The sequence below is a fragment of the Solanum lycopersicum genome, chromosome 2, assembly GCF_036512215.1.
Source record: "Solanum lycopersicum chromosome 2, SLM_r2.1".
Classification (NCBI taxonomy): domain Eukaryota; kingdom Viridiplantae; phylum Streptophyta; class Magnoliopsida; order Solanales; family Solanaceae; genus Solanum; species Solanum lycopersicum.
Window position 1 is genome coordinate 35,618,363 of NC_090801.1, and position 17,256 is coordinate 35,635,618.

The window sequence follows — 17,256 nt, forward strand, 5'->3', positions numbered from 1 at the left end:
ACATGTATACACATATTCATAGTTTGAATAAATGAATGAATGAAGTTAAAGAATGTGAATGAAAAGTGGAGTTTTTGGGTGAACACTCATTGTGAGTTCAGCTGAAGTATTTAGTAGTAACTTCACTACCTAACCAAGAACTTTCTTATGTAGGTTTGAGGATGGATACCCATTATGAGTTTACATGGAGTGTCAAAAATTTATCCTTGTCCTTTAGTAATGGATATTTAAGACTCCATGGGGGAGTTATGCTCAGCACCATGAGGATTTGAAGAAGGGCTGAGTGCACATTTTGCGTAGAGATATTTTACCTAAAGTATCTTTTAAGATGAGTTCTCCTCGTGATAAGAAAGTGAGTTGCTTATTTTCAATCTCCTCATCCCTTAACTATGCACTCGCATAGGTGCAGCCATTGGAAAATCCATGTAAATTCTAAGAGAAAGACCATACCCTAGGAAAGTGGGGAACCCTCATCCGATAAGGGTAGTATCAAAATTCCATGTTTATCTCTCATGTTCTATGTTTTTTACTGCTATTCTCCCACAAAAGAATGAATGAACTAAGTCTCATAAAAGAACTTACTACTTAGGGTAGGTGGTGGTATGGGACTCTATCTACCCATTTAACTAAGTAAACCTTCCAAAATAAGAGTCTTGGTGTTTTTTATATTAAGTTTATGAACTAAAACTCTTAAAAGAACTTATTACATAGGGTAAGTTGTGGTATGGGACGCTATCTGTCCAATGCACAAAGTATACCTTTCGACAGGGGATTCTAGGTGTGTTCTTTATGAAGTATATGACTGTGTTATCATGTGTTGAAAATGACTTTAGATGACTTAAATTCTAACTTTAAGGAAGCAAGTTCAAGTTAAGTTTTATGTAATGAAGTTATGATGGACTAATATAGTATGCGTAATCCAAGGGAATCCTCAAGGAGCACTAAGTGGGAGTAGTAGTATGGGATGCTACTCTCACATTGCACTTAGTGTGACTTAAAAGTCCTATTGGATAAGGGTAATTACATGAAACCATTAATGTATTAATGTCCACAATACACCGTTTTAGGCCTATGACCACACTAAATCTGGACAACTCTTGTAAAGTGTTGCCTAAAATACTTTTGGGGACGCTTTTTAAGTGTATCCTAAGTTTTTAACTTTTAACTAAAATATTATTAGCAACACTTTTAAAGTGTACTCTTCAATGGTATAAGATACACTTTATAAGTGTTATTATAAGAGGAAACAACTACTTATACAAATGGCCACACTTTTAGAGTCTCATATTTTTATAATTGGAAAAATAACTCTTTACAAATGTGGGCTTCGTGTTTTTCACAACAATTTTATATTCCCACCAACATTTTCACATGAAAATTTGTTTTCCCTCCCATTTTTATTGGGCAAAAAAATAAAACATTAAAATTATTATTTTCTGCTTAAAAATGTATTGTTTCCCTAAAACATAAAATTTCCCTAAAACTTCAACAGAAGTTCCCATTTTCTACTAAAGAACCCATTTCGCAATAACGTATGAAGAACATTTTCCTCACAAATTTCCCTCAAACATAAGCTGAAGAAAAATGATTTTTACCTAAAGAACTGAAAAACTGAAGAGCAATATGATTTCCTTGAAGATGAACTGAAGAAGACGATTTTTCTCTTACAGCTTCCTTGTTGAAGATTGAAGACCTGAAGAACACGATTTTGTTAAAATTTCTCGTTGAAGAGTTGTTCCATCAGATTTCCAGTAGAAAATTGAAAGAATATGCTACACAAAAGAACTTGCCTCACATCTTAAAGCTATCAGGTTGTTCGATTAGAGTTTATTAGGTAAAAGATTTTATCATCAAAGTCTAAATTTTAGCTTTTAGATTCTTATATTCTTGTGTGTCAGTGAAAAGTTAAACTTAGGGTTCTTATATTATTGTGTTGTCGATAGGAATTATGTTGGTTTTTGGGAGTTTAGCTTATAATTATATTACGTATAAATTGGCTGAGTATCTTTGATAGTGATTCTTTTATTCTCTTTAATGTTGAATGTGCTAGTTGAAGTTATTTTGTCTTTCTCGAAAGAACTAAGAAGAAGCTAAGTTGTCTTTCTTTGAAGAACTGAAGTGTTAATGATGGTGATATCTACGATATTCTATCTCTTATATATATATTTTCAAGCGTAAGTCGCTACTCTACTGGAATATCGAAAGGTTTTAGTTCTTGTTTTAATTTGTTGTCACTATTTAAGTGTGCTTGCCTTAAGCTTGGTTTGATCGTTTGTTAATCACAATCATTTTGTCTTGTCTCTTTTGCTGGAACAATTTTCTTGTTTTCGACTATGTGTTTGAACAGTCAAGAAGTCATTTTGTTGTTTATCTGGTGTATTTTAATGTATAGATTAGTAACTTTAGTTCAATATTCCTAAATTTTTTCGGATCACCTCGTAGTATGAATTTGTTAGAATGGTTTCCTAGTATTTGATGACTACATGTTTCTTGGACTTTTTCATTTAGCCTAATTAATTATGTCGTTTTGTCCATAAGCACAAAAGCAACTGTCTTACTAGCATGAGTTGGCTTAATATTTACTTCAAATGTTGTTCTCTTTAAGTCCGGGCTTAATCAACTTAAAGCTGACATTTTCTATCTTATATTTTGTGGTTTTCAAAGTATTTGTTACTAATGGAAATATTGAGATAATTTCAGTTTAAAGTTCATGTTTAGTCTTGTGAGATTTTTATCCTTGTTTGGACAGTGGTTGAGCATGATATTTTTTAATTTGCATATTCATTTATTTTCCCTCGTAATTTATGAATTACTTATTTTTATATATCATGTCATGTGAGAAATCAGTTCCCTTTTGTTGGTATTTCCCAAATGATGATAGCCCATTTAGGTAATAAATTTCCTCCTATGTAAATTTATTTTGCAAAAGTATCTATAGTTGTTGTCCTTGTGTTATGTTTTGAATCATCTGTAGGTGTTTGCTTCTTTTGGATATCAATTTGTCAAGAAAAATAAAAGTTAGTTTAAAGCATAGGTTTAAGTTGACAAATCTTACTACCATGTCTTACCTTAGATTCCATGTCATGTCTTTAAATTACGCATTGTTGTGAGTGAAACAGTGAGTTTGTAGTTAGTATCAATTTCATACTTCTTCTGAATATCTTCTATTCTTTCCACTAATTCCCAAGGAGTTTTCCAGTTTCTAACCAATATGTTTTTAAAAGGTAGAAACTAAGGAAGATCTTGAATCCTAGGCATATTCAGAAGTAGAGATAGAGGGAATTACTGCTTGGAAGCATTTGAGTGAGTTAGTGTCAATATTTAATAGCTTGTTTTCACTTTCGATAGAAACTTCTCTAAGCTAATTACAAAGCATATTGTAGAATTGTACCATCAACTATGAAATAGCTGAACTTCTCTGTTACGCTCCTAATATGTCTCAGTCTTATTGTACTTATGTTCGAGGACGTATGGTCTTTCAAATTTTTCAACATTTCCATTTATTGGATGTTGTATGAATATATTTGATAGAATTGTGACTATTGTGTCCTTTTCCCCATATCATTAGCTAATCATTGAGTCTAGCAAAATAATATTTTTGAATTTCTTTCCAAGTGTCCTCTTCTATTGATTTCTTAACAGTATTGCATTTGAGATAAATATGATTATCACGTACTTGTCTAAAAATATCCAAGTAGTATATGGTGGAATGTTCGAAATTAAGGGATGGCTAGGTTATTGAAGATACGACTTCCTCTCCATTAGCATAGTCCCTGTCTCCTGAACCATTAACAAATCCACCAACTTTGCATTGGGGACTTGATATTATTGAAGAAAGCATTTTACAAGTTCGAGATTTCTTCATAGTATGCATCCTTGATGTAGCCAACAAAAGAATATAGAAACATGATTTTCTATCTTCCTTTTGTTCTGTTCAAGTTTATCATACACAAAAAATGATCATGTCATGTAATCCTTTTTCCCTTTCTTTTAAATATGTTCTCAATATATCTCAGTCTTATGGTCATTCAAACAAAATATTCATTCAGCACAATCCCACAATCCGCTACACAAAATCTCAGAGTCTAACTTCCTTCTATTAGTAAACCTCAAATTATTGTAACACTATTGGCAGAATAAACTTATGAATGTATTTTTTTGTCTTTTTCGGTTTTTTTCTTATTATTGATTTTTTATTGTATATTAGTTTGGTGATAGTTGATGTATTTTATTTGTTACTTAAAGCTTTTCTCTCTCTTTCTCTCTTCGAGAACCTCTAGATTGTATTTTCCTCAAGTTTTTCTATTTGTTCTTTATTCAAATAATCCTTTATTTTGTTTGTTGATGTATTTCCTTTATTGATGTATCAAACAGTGAAGGAGGTTTTCTTGTTCTTGTTGGTTGTTGGTTTGATCCTGCTAAAAAAGATCATTATAGTTATTATGAGTAGAAAGTAGAGTTAATGTCTTTCCTGACTATTACTTCCAAAAGTGTGTTGGTTTTGCTTGTAGTTCTCCGTCTTCAAAAATTTCCATTGGTCATCTCATAGCTACTTTAACTTCTCTATATTTTCTTGTTGATTTGTGTGTGTATTTGTTTCTCCAGCCTGCAGTACTTGCTTTGTATTGATAATAGGAGTCGCCAAGTTAATAGGGATATCATTTTTAGCCTGAGTTTTTCTTAGTCGAGCAACAAATAATTGGATAATACTGTAGGAAGTTTGTTCAGCTTTGTGAGTAGACAGATTATTTATCATGTTTCTATGTTTTTTTTACGTTTGAGTAGTTTGATAAATGTGTTTCATCTCCCACTTTTTCCACGTTGAGAATAAAGATCACTAACCCACAACTTGGTGTTCGCTTGTAATCCTGAGAGCGGATTGATGATCAAACATCAGGTTAGTTGAAATACTTTAATACAACTATCAAATGAAATCATCAGACATGTAATTCTAGCTTACTATTGTTTATTTGAATGTTTATTGACACAATGTTTTTTGAATAACGGTTAATAATCTCTAAAGTATTCGTGGTAAAATTATGAAAATTCTTTCTAATATGTATATATGAATGATGATTGTTATATAAATACTTATTTTTTATTATTATAACGTTCAAGAGATTAGTGGCAGCATAGTAAACTCTCCAGCATTACTGGTACACTTTCAGAAGTTAGTTATCTCTAGGGGTTTGTACCACTCCTCTTTGGTCCTTCGTGTTTTTCAATTCCCAATTGAAGTTTTCATTTTCTTTAAAGGTGTAATACCCGATTTGGATATATGAGTTTAGGAAGATAAAAAACCTAGTACTCTAACTGTGAGGATCTTTAAGAGTTTTCTTCTTTCTTCCTACATTTGTGGTGGTCTTTGATTTATACTACCCTGCTTTTACTTATTTTAAGACAAAAAGTAGGTGACCTGCTCCCGCATTTTAATCTCATGATCTCTTAGTTTTACACTCATTAATACCGCGAATTCGGTTTCTTTGGTCTTATGTTTGGTTGGTTCTTGTTTTCCTTTTTGCTCATTCTCATTACTTATATTAGATTGTTAACTCTTTACTCCCAAAATAGCTCATATCTGAATTTACATGTATGTTTGTGTAAGGTGTTGATACCAACGATTCTCTTCTACCTAGTAGAAATTTCATCAAGCGTAAGTAGTTATTCATTGAAGGAAATTCGAAAGGTTTTAATGCATGTTTTAATATGTTGTCACTTCTTTTTTAGTCTTCTTGAGTTCGTGGTTGTTCTCTCCTTAAGCTTGGTTTGTTTGTTTGTTAAACACAATGATTTTGTCTTGCTTGTGTTTGCTGGAACATTTTTCTTATTTTCAACATATGTCTTGAAGTTTCAAGAAGTCATTTCGTTGTTTCTCTAATGCATTTTCTAGTATAGATTAGTAATTTTAGTTCAATATTCTCATGTTGAGATAAATTGAGCTTTAAACCTTCGAAGATGATCATTACAAGCTTAACCCTGTACTCTGAATAGGCAGCAAACTGTTTATCGTCAAATAAATGCAGTTTTGGTCATCTATTCTTTTAATAGGCAGCAAACTTCAAAGTCTAATAATTCAATTCTTGCGAAAATGCCTAATAATAAAGGTAAATTTAAGATCTTTCTATAGCTAGAGAGCGATCTGATAATGAATCTGTTATTAGATGGTAATAACTTCTCCGATTTGATACCGGAAACAATTTCAAGGCTTTTGTCTGTGCAATTTGTAAGACCTCAAAAATGACATAGGTTAACTTGAATCTTAACATTCTGGTATTGATTGTCTAAGGTCATAATATAATATATGGAATAGAGGCTGTAGCTAAATTATTAGGTGTGTTAGAAATCAAACGTTATGAGACGACCAAGACGTTCAATGACTAAGTCACTTGTGTGCCTCATATGTGATTCTAAATGTTTATGGGTGTTTCATGATGTTATAAGGTCCTTAAATGAGTTATTATAGTATGTATAATTAGTGTGTTGAGTTTCGAGATGTTTGGAGGTAAAACGTCCAAGAACGTCCATGACATTTGAACGATGTGCCATCAAGTGACCTTGTTTGCCTAGGTATGTTTGGTCGAGTTTTACATGTTCGTTTGGGATGAATTTTATGTGAGAGGTTATAAACTCATAGACGATCGGATTTGGATTGGAAAGGTTCAAAAAATTATCCCGAAGGACCATCCAAGAATCCTTGAGAAAGGACCCAAACCTGTTTGCAAGGCTGTCCCTGGCAGACCCCAAACGATGGAGCAGTCGACAACTCGTAGGCTTTTTAATGCCCCGTCAATGGGTGTCATCGATGGAGACATACCCTTGGGGAAGGAAGAGAGACTTTTCAAGTCTCTGAATCAACAGATGGTTTCCAGCACGGCCCGTCAGTAGGGTTGAAGATGTTAGTATACACTATTTTTATGCACAGGTCTGCTACCAAGTCAATGGATGAATTATAAATTCACCCCACTTCTATATGGACGTATTGGGGGTTTATTAAGGGTATATTGGGTGTTTTATACAAGTATTTGGTGTTTAACACTTGGAATATTTCATACACCCAAATAAAAACCCCAAAATCCCTTAGAATTCTCTTAAAGACTCCATTGATGTCCAAATCAAGGAACAGCTTTGAAGTGATGTTTTGAGTGTAAGTTCTTCATCAAAGTGAATAATTATCATCCTTGAGGTATGAATTATGATCGTTGAAACTTCTTTCATCAAGGAGGCCAACTCTCAAGATGTTTTCTAAAGTTGAATTCTACAATTTCATGATTCTAATATGGGTTCTTGCATAAATGATTTTTTAACATTGAACTATGACCTAATTGATATTGTATTGATAATTTCAATCCAAATTACCTATGAACCCATGAATCGGATGAACCCTAGATTTTGACTAAGTTTTGGGTTACTTGATACTGATATAATGTTGATGAATTCTTATATAGTTCTTATGGGATTTCTAATGATGTAATAATTGTAGGAAATTTATATATAGGTTGTATTAAATTGCTGAAGTTACATTGAATTAACCTAGTTCATCGACTATTGTAGTTTTAATGTTAAATTATTGGGTATGGCCTTAGGTAAGGGTCTTGTGTTATCGAATTGAGTAAATTGACTTTTAATTGAAGTGTTGAGGATGACGTGGGGGTATGCTTCCCTATTTCACTTATTTTCATGTTGTTTATACTTTATTTCAAATATTATTTGTATGGTCCACTTATGGTAGAAGTGTTATGTGCTTTACTTGCAATTGATGTGGCCTTGTCGGCGTTACTTTATCCAATATGATGATCATGGCCCTATTTGCAACTACTTGAAGTAATATGACTAATTGTATAGTTTGATCATGTGAAGTATGACATTATTTATCTATATGTGAAGCCATATATGTGTTCTTCTATTTGTGTTGTCTTAGGTGATCATGTTAGACTATGACTTTGACCTTGTGAGTATGATCTTAGGGTTGAGTCTTGGTTTTTCATACTTGGATATATAATCTAAGTGGATTATATTGATGATGTTATGATAGTATATAGGATTACTTAAAGATGTTAGATTGTTTCCTATGTAATTCTAGAATGACTACCATTATGAGTAAAAAGTGAAGTATGTGGTTTCTTGTCTTGGTTGACTTGTGTCCCTTGCTTTATATATATGGTTATGAATGTGTGAGATCTTGATTTAGGATGTTATAACTCTTAGTCTTTTATGTATGAATTACATGTGACTTTAAATGATGTTAAGAGAGTCTATTATGTGAAAACCTTGACTTAAGGGTAAGGTTAATATTGTTAAAGTTGCACGCCGTAATGGTATCTTTCAATGTAAATGAATGATGGAATTAAGGTTAGTTGGCTGGAAGGGCATCATATTAATCCTATGTAATGTCATTAGGAGATTCTTTTCTCCATTGTGAGGTAGCCCTAGTGGACCATTACTTTGTAAGCTAAATGTGATTTGGTTATGAACTTGTTATGGAACCCTTTTATGTGAACCTAATGTATGAATTACTCTATGAGAAAGAATACTAGAAAATAGTGAATATGGTAAGGGAAAGTAGTTCCAGTGAACTATGAGACTAGAATACAAACAATCCCATCATATTCCTTAACCATGTGCCTACATGAGATGTGTCCAAGTTCTACCATTGGCAAGTAGAAGAACCTCATCAAAGTAGGCTGGAACTATGGATTCCATGTCTTTTTATCATGGTCTATGTCGGTTATTGACTATTCTCATCATGTGAAATACCTATTAGCATTAGAGAACTATATGAGGTTTTGGTAGTGGTATGGCACGCTATCTAGACATTGCACAATAAGCTTTGAAGGTTTTATGTGGAGTTCCTACGTCTTGTCTAAGACCATTAATTGAAAGTCCTCTTTGTGATGTATGTTTATAAATGAAGTTATGAACTGATGACTTATGATAAGAGGTATGTAAATAAATGAGTACCAAATCTAAAGTGACATAAGAATTCCTTAGCTAAAGTGTTAAGAGGGCATAAATGATGATATCTTCATATCTTATCCTTGGAATTCTTGATGATCACTATATTTAGGGAAGTTGGTTGATATTGTGGACATGATCTAAGCCTTAAGAACCCTTATGGACTGTTTCGGATCTTTAAGAGGTCACGATGGACTTTATCTTCTTGATTTACTTAACTAGGTCTTTTGATAGTCTTTGGAAGGAAAAATGTCTTATTATTTATATGTTGATATGTTTAATATCTTGAAGTGTGTATGTAACTCATTATAAGTAGTCTTAAGGATCATTTAGGCCATGCCTAGAGAGGGTTCATGGGCGTTCTCTCTTTGTGATGCTTAAGTGACTCTTAGGATAGCTTTGAGTGGGAAGATTACATGCTAAAAGGTGTCTTAAGTGAAGTATAAGCAATTCACTGTAACAGTGCATGTAATCACTGTATAGTGATTGCACCTCACTGTTTAGTGAGTTTAAAATTATGATTTATTATTTAAATGTTTTCTTATGTGTTCTTAAGTTGTTAAGTGTTTTTCTTATTATTTTAATGTGATTTTAAACTAAAATATGCATATTTTCAATAAGTGTCCATTTTCATGATTTATATGCATAAAGCCATACTTAGTACATGTAGTAGTACTAACTCCATGATTTTATATATCTATATAGTTCTTGGTGGGTGAGGAGATTTTAGAAGTGAAAACATGGACTTAGAAGATAGTTCAAGAGAATTTGAAGTATGTACTCACTTTACTCGAGGGCATATATGTCATTTATGTTTTCATTCAAAATATTATAATAGACTAAGTAATTCTATATTAGTATTTTTAAGTATGGGTCGTGTCCCAAGTATTTTTGTGTCTTAAGATGATGAGATTTAGACTTGGTATTTCCTATTTCTATTATATGAAAGAGTTTTAAAGACTATTATGTTTTGTGAAATATTTTAATTCTGCATAACTTTTCACTATGTTTATGCGATGAATTATATGAAAGGGCTTGTATAAGACCTCCGAGAGGTCGAGTGTGCCAGTTACAATCCGAGATTGTATCCTATAATATAGGGTGTGGTTTTTGGATGTGACAAGATTTGTATTAGAGCATAGGTTGGTGAAATTATTATAAGGAATCAAGAAGATTTATCAAGTCACGTCTAGTAGAGTCATTACCATCAATGTGAGTCGCGACACATCTATGGGCGAGAGGCTATAAGATGATAGAGTTTCACTTGTTTTCTACTCCTATGTCGTGCAGTAAAGTAAATGTTATGATTTCCCTTCTTATTAATTTCCTTGTGTTTTCTAGGAGATGAATACTAGAAGGATGGTTACTAGAAGGTTGGAAGAGGAGATGATGGATGAGGAGATTCCTCCTCAAGTTGAGCAAGTTCCTCAAGATGGGTAAGGAGTCCAAGGTGCTCAAGGTGCCCTAGTGACTCCCAAAGTGATCTTATTCCTAATGTGGAAGGAGGTATTGAGGTTTCGGAGATTTCTAATAGAGAGATTAGAGAGGCTTTGATTGCTATAGCCCAAGCCATGACTATGCAAGCTAATTTGAATATCATGCCTAGGGTTGTGGAGAGAATTTTGATCTCCAGGTTGTTAGATTTTGTGCGGATGAATCCTCCTATCTTTCTTGTCTCTAAGGTAACTGAGGATCACCAAAGAGTTTCTTGATCGAGTGTACAAGGTTTTTTGTGCTATGGGGGTTACATCTAGGGATAATGAATAGTTTGCTACGTATCAATTGAGAGATGTTTATAAAATATGATATACTCAATGGAAGGATAATTAGCCGGAAGAATCAGGTCCCATTGAGTGGGAAAAATTTAAAGAATCTTTTCTTGGTATGTACTTTCCCCTAGAGAGGAGAAAAAAATAAGGTGGAGGAATTTATTTATGTCTTACAAGGAAATATGAGTGTTGAGGAGTACTCTTTGAAATTCTCATCTTTGTCTCAGTATGACCCTTTTCTTGTGTCTAATCTAAGAGATGAAATGAGTCATTTTGTGACGGGGGTAGATGACTTAGTGGTGGAAAAATGCTATACCGCTATGTTGCATGTGATATGACCCTAGATAGACTCACGGTGTATGCACAATACAATTGAAGAATCATAACTTTGGAGGATGGATAGATTTTTGAAAAAGGGTGGTGCTAGCAATCAAGAGCAAACTAGGTTTAAAAAGAAAGTTCAACATCAAAGAGAATCTAGAAGTGCAAAGTTCAAGGATGAGAAAGGAGGTGGTTCCAACGATGTCAAACCTAGTTGTGCAAATTGTGGAAAGAAACATTATGGAGAGTGCCTATTGGGTACCGGGAGTTGATTTTGTTTTGGTAAGGAAGGGCACAAAGTGAGATATTGTCCTATGATTGCTTCTAGAGGAATAGAGGGTAAGCAAGTTTCTCCTAGTGTTCCAAAGGATGATGCTTCGAAAAAGAGGTGTTTCCATGCACTCCGTTCTAGAATAAAAAGGCCGGATGAGAAGGAAAGTGATGATGATGTTTGTAAGTTCTCTTTCTTTTGTTTTAATATGTGTTCCTTCTAAGTGGGGGAATATGGTTTGTAGATGGAATAGAAGTCCTAGAAGTTGTTGCGTGTGTGTCTTATTGAGCAATGATAATATTAGAAGATGTGTGTATATAATGTTACTTTGCATATTAGCATGTTTATATTATGAATTGCCTAAAATTTGGATTTTTAAGAAATTTGATGTAGTATTTTGTGAAAAATGACTATTTGATTCTTTGGTCTTAAATTGTCGTAATGTGGTTAGAACTGATGTATATAAGTATGTTATTGAATATAAAATGGGTTTTTACTATTTCAAATGAAGCGTGTTAGTTTTGTAGCATAATGAGTTATAGAATCATTTTCTAGTTTCTTGTTGTGTTTTGAATCTCATGGCTATGTGCAGTTGATATTTTCTTTTTTTATGTGTTGTTAGTTGAGTCTCTAATCTTGGAAGTGTCGGAGAGTGGCAAGTGTCATTAAGGGACGATGTTGACCAAGTGTTGGAGATTATAAGACCCTAAAAATGACCTAGGTAAACTAGATCCTAACATGTTGGTATTTATGGTATAAGGTACTTAATATATATAACATATGATATAGAGGTAGTAGCTAAAGTATTAGGTGTATTGGAAGTCAAAAGTCAAGGGACGACCAAGACTTTCGACGACTAAGTCACCTATTTGATTCATATGTGATTCTTTTTGTTATGTGTGTTTCATGAGGTTGTAAGGTCCTTAAATGATTTATTTTAGCATGTATAAGTAGTGTGTTGAGTTTCGAGAAGTTTGGAGGTCAAACGTCCAAGCACGTCCATGACGTTTGATAGATGTTCCTTGAAGTGACCTTGTGTGACTAGGTATGTTATGTCGAGTTTTACATGTTTGTTTCGAATGAAATTCATGTGAGAGGTTCTAAAATAATAAACTATCATATTTGGGTTGGAAACATCCTAGAAGTTATTACCAAGGACCATCCAAGGGTCCTTGACGAAGGACCCAAACCTGTTGGAAAGGTTGTTCCAGGCAGACCCCAAATGATGGAGCAGTCGACGGCTCGTAGGCCTGTTCACGTCCCGTCAATGGGTTTAGTAGATAGGTACTTAGATTGGGGAGAAGGAAGAGAGACTTGGAATGTCTGTGAACCCACCGATAGTTGCCAGAACGACCCGTCAGTGAGGTGACGCCCCGTCGAGCATAGTCTTTAGTAGACACTGTCTTTCTGTGCAGGTATACTGGCAAGTCAAGTCACCACACTTCTAAATGGATGTAGTGGCGATTTATTAAGAGTATATTGAGTATTTTAAACAACTAGATAAGTGTTTAACACTAAGAATATGTAATCCACCCAAATCAAAACCCCAAAATCCCTTAGAATTCTCTCAATGTCACTATTGAAGACCAAATCAAGGAACAACTTGAAGGTGACGTTTTGAGTGGAAATTCTTCATCAAGGTGAATAATTATCATCCTTGAGGTATGACTTTTGATCATTGAAACTTGTTTCATCAAGGACCGAACTCTCAAGATGTTTTCTTAAAGTTGAATTCTCCAATTTCATAATTCTACAATGGGTTCTTGCATAAATGATTTCTAAAAATTGAATTAAGATATAATTGATATTGTATTGATGATTTAAATCTAAATTACCTATTAACTCATGAATTGGTTAAACCTTAGATTTTTACTACGTTTTGGGTACTTGATATTGATCTAATATTGACGAATTCTTATGTAGTTTCTCATGGGCTTTTTAATGATCTTATAATTGTAGTAAATTTATATCTAGGTTGTGTTGGATTGATGAAGTTACATTGAACTAACCTAGTTCATTGACTATTGTAGTTCTTATGGCGAATTGTTTGTTATGGCCTTAGGTAAGGGTCTTGTGTTATCGAATTAAGTAAATGTACTTTGAATTCAAGTGTTAAGGATGATGTGGGGGTATGCTTTCCTATATAACTTTTTTTTGATGTTGTTTATACGTGAATTCTGTTGTGATTGGTATGGTCCACTTGTGGCGGCGGTGTTATTTGCTTTACATTCAATTGATGTGACCTTGTCGACTTTACTTTATGCAATATGATTATCATGAACCTATTGACAACTACTTGAAGTAATATGACTAATTTTGTAGTTTTAATATTTGAAGCATGGCATTATTTATCTACATGTGAAGTAATATATGTATTCATGTTGACCTTCTTAGTATGATCTTAGGGTTGAGTCTTGGTTATTCCTACTTGTCTGTATAAGTCTATATGGAGTATATTGATGTTGTTATGATAGTATATAGAATGACTTGAAGATGTTAGATTGTTTCATATGTAATTCTCGAATGACTTGTATTATGAGTTAAAAGTGAAGTATGTGGTGTCTTGTCTTCGTTGACTTCTGTCCCTTGCTTGATATATATGGTTATGAATATGTGAGGTCTTGATATAGGGTGTTAGAACTCTTAGTATTGAATGTATGAATGACATGTGACTTAAAATGATGTTATGAGAATCTTTTATATGAAAACCTTGACTTAAAAGTAAGGTTAAGATTGTTGAAGTTGTAAGGCGTAATGGTAACTTTCAAAGTATAGGAATGATGGAGTTAAGATAAATTGTCTTGAAAGGCGTCACATTAATCCATATTAATGTCATCATGAGCTTCTTGTCTCCATTATGAGGTAGCCCTAGTGGGCCTTTCCTTGCAAGGGTAAATATGATTATATTATGAACTTGTTACATAACCCTTTTATGTGAACCTAATGTATGAATTACTCTATGATAAAGAAGGCTAGCATTGAGTGAGTATGGTAACAAAAAGTAGATCTGGTTAAGTATGAGAGAATACAATGAATTCCTTCATATTCTTTAACTTATGTGCTTGCATGGGATGTGTCCAAGTTATACCATTGGCAAGTAGAACAAACTCATCGGAGTAGGATGGAACTCCGGATACCATGTCTTTCAATCATGGTGTATGTTAGTTATTACCTTTTTTTATCATGTGGAATACTTATTAGCATTAGAGATGTTTATGGGGTATAAGTGGTGGTATCGGACTCTATCTAGACATTGCATAGTAAACTTTGAAGGTGTTATGTGGAGTTCCTAGGTCTTGTCTAAGACCATTAATTTAATGTCCTTTATGTGATGTATGAGGTTTACAGAACTAATGAACTAATGACTTATGATACGAAGTATGTAAGTAAATGAGTACCAAATCTAAAGTGACATAAGCATTCCTTAGCTAAAGTGTGAAAAAAGACATAAAGGATGATCTCTTCATGTCTTATCTTTTGAAGTCTTGAGGATGACATAGTTAGGGTTGTTGGTTGATTTTGTGGACATGATCTAAGCCTTAGATAGACTTATGGTCTATTTAGGTAATCTTGAAGAGGTCACTATGGACGTTATCTTCTTGATTTACTTAAATGTGTCTTTTGATAGCCTTTGGAACGAAAATGTAAGATTATTTATATGTTGATATGTTTTATATCTTGAAATGTGTATGTGACTCATTATAAGTAGTCTTGAAGATCATTTAGGCCATGCCTAAAAAGGCTTTATGGGAGGTCTCTCTTTCTGTTGCTTAAGAAAGTCATAGGATATCTTTGAGTTACATAATAAAAGGTGTCTTAACTGATGTTTAAGAAATTCACTGTAACAGTGAATTTAGTCACTGTACAGTGAATGCACCTCAATGTTATGTGAGTTTAAAATTATCATTTTTATATTTAAATATTTCCTTCTGTGTTTTTAAGTTGTTAAATATTGTTCTTAAGGTTATGATATGATTTTTAAATGAAAAGATGCATATTTCCAATAAATGTCTATTTTCATGATTTTTATGCATAAAGCCATAGTTAGTACTTGTAATTGTGCTAATTCCATTATTTTATGTATCTATATAGTTCTTGGTAGGTGAGGAGCTTTGAGAAGTGATGACTTGGACTTAGAAGATCGTTCAAGAGAACTTGAAGTATGTCCTCATTTGACTCGAGGGCATATATGTCTTTTATGTTTTCATTCAAAGTATTGTAATAGACTAAGTATTTCTATATTCGTATTTTGAAGTATGGGCTGTAACCCAAGTATTCTTGTGTCTTAAGATGATGAGATTGTGACTTAGTATTTCCTATTAATATTTCATGAAAAAGATTTTGAAGACTATATTATGTTTTGTGAAAAGTTTTGATTCCGCACTACTTTTCACTATGTTTAGGCGATGAATGTTATGAAAGGGCTTGTATAAGACCTCCGAGTGGTCGAGTACGCCGATTACAATCTGAGATTCTACCCTATGTTCTAGGGTGTAGTTTCGGCATGTGACACAATCTTTGGACTTGAGTCATACATTTTTTTGGGCTTTTATCTTCGTCTTTGATGAAAATTACTTATTTGGTATACATGAATCTATCTTTTAATGGATATAAAAATAAAATTCCTAAGGATATGAATCATAGTTTCCATCCTCTCTGTTTGTGTATTGACTTTGCAGGTTTCGTAAATCGTGTTTGCCTCGTTCCCCTTTTCTTTGTTCTTCCTATTAGCCTCCATCTCGTTACTTAATATCAAATTCTGAATGTCTGCTCCCAGTTCCTTCTAATACAACAGTAATTGGTATAGCTAGTCTCTTGAGGTCTTTTTTTAATGTACAAAACTGGAACTTTTCGTTCATGATTATCAGTTCGTTACAAAAGGATAAGCTAAGAACAAGCTAATTAAATTAATTTTATATCCACAATATAATTATTCAAACCTTCACTATAGTACACAAAAATTAAAGATTTAGCGATAGTGAATATGGTAACAACCTTAGTTCATTCAGATACGACATGCTTTGGTAATTCACTAGGAAGAAAATGACAACCAATAGTTTGAACTTCTTTGATCTCTTCTTCTTTCTGCTTCCGGCAGCTGCACTACTGTTCTTTGTTATCTTCTTTTTGTCCTGTGCATTCAGTTCTACATGAGATTTCTCGGCTATGCGAGTTAATTTAGTTGCAGGACTTTTCTCAACAGGCTTTTTCTTAGCTTTAGGTGCCATTGTAAGAAGAGAAAGAGGATCTTTATATATTTTCTGAATGGAATTTGGCATGATGTGTATTTCTTCAGTTCTTTGTTCTTACAATACATGCAGTAAGCCATAAGTCATATGCATATAAATTATATATATATATATATATATATATATATATATATATATATATATATCGATTTGTATTGGCTGGTGATGTAGCATTGTTTTTACGGTATTTTAAATGCTTTTCCCTTAAGTTTAGTATGTGTCCAAAAGCCTTTGTGTATTGATTTTTATGTAAGTATCACCTTATTTGCAGGAAATCTGTCCAAAGACTAACGTGGAAGTTTTTGAGCGAGGAATGCATAAGATACCACCTACAGAGCTTATGACGATCCACCGAGTCTCTGACAGTCCATAGGTGGCATCGTAGTAAGGAGAGAAGCTGTTGAAGGAAGATGGGGAAGTCTGACCTAGTGTGGGATTACGGAAGACTGACCTGGTTCGTCGTAATGATCAGAGAGTGGTACAGTACCCAAATTTCAATAAGTTAAAATATTATAGAACAGAGACCCTCGACGGACCGTCGTGATTGGAACGGTCCGTCATACCTGTTCGTTGAGGGTAATGACGAAAGCACAAGAAGAATTTATCAAGTATGGGATGACGGAGGCCGTGACGGCATGTCATGACCACTACGGTCCGTAACAAGGTTCATCAACTCAGACGCGTTTGGACACAC

At 33.5% G+C, this 17,256-nt stretch overlaps 1 long non-coding RNA gene across 1 annotated transcript; it reads left to right on the forward strand.

The window, feature by feature from the left end:
• The first annotated feature begins 1,465 nt into the window (after positions 1-1,465).
• On the forward strand, positions 1,466-15,664 carry LOC138341676 (uncharacterized). The gene is made up of 2 exons (XR_011214469.1): positions 1,466-1,834; positions 15,406-15,664. It is a non-coding gene; the product is annotated as an uncharacterized lncRNA (long non-coding RNA).
• The last annotated feature ends 1,592 nt before the right edge of the window (positions 15,665-17,256 follow it).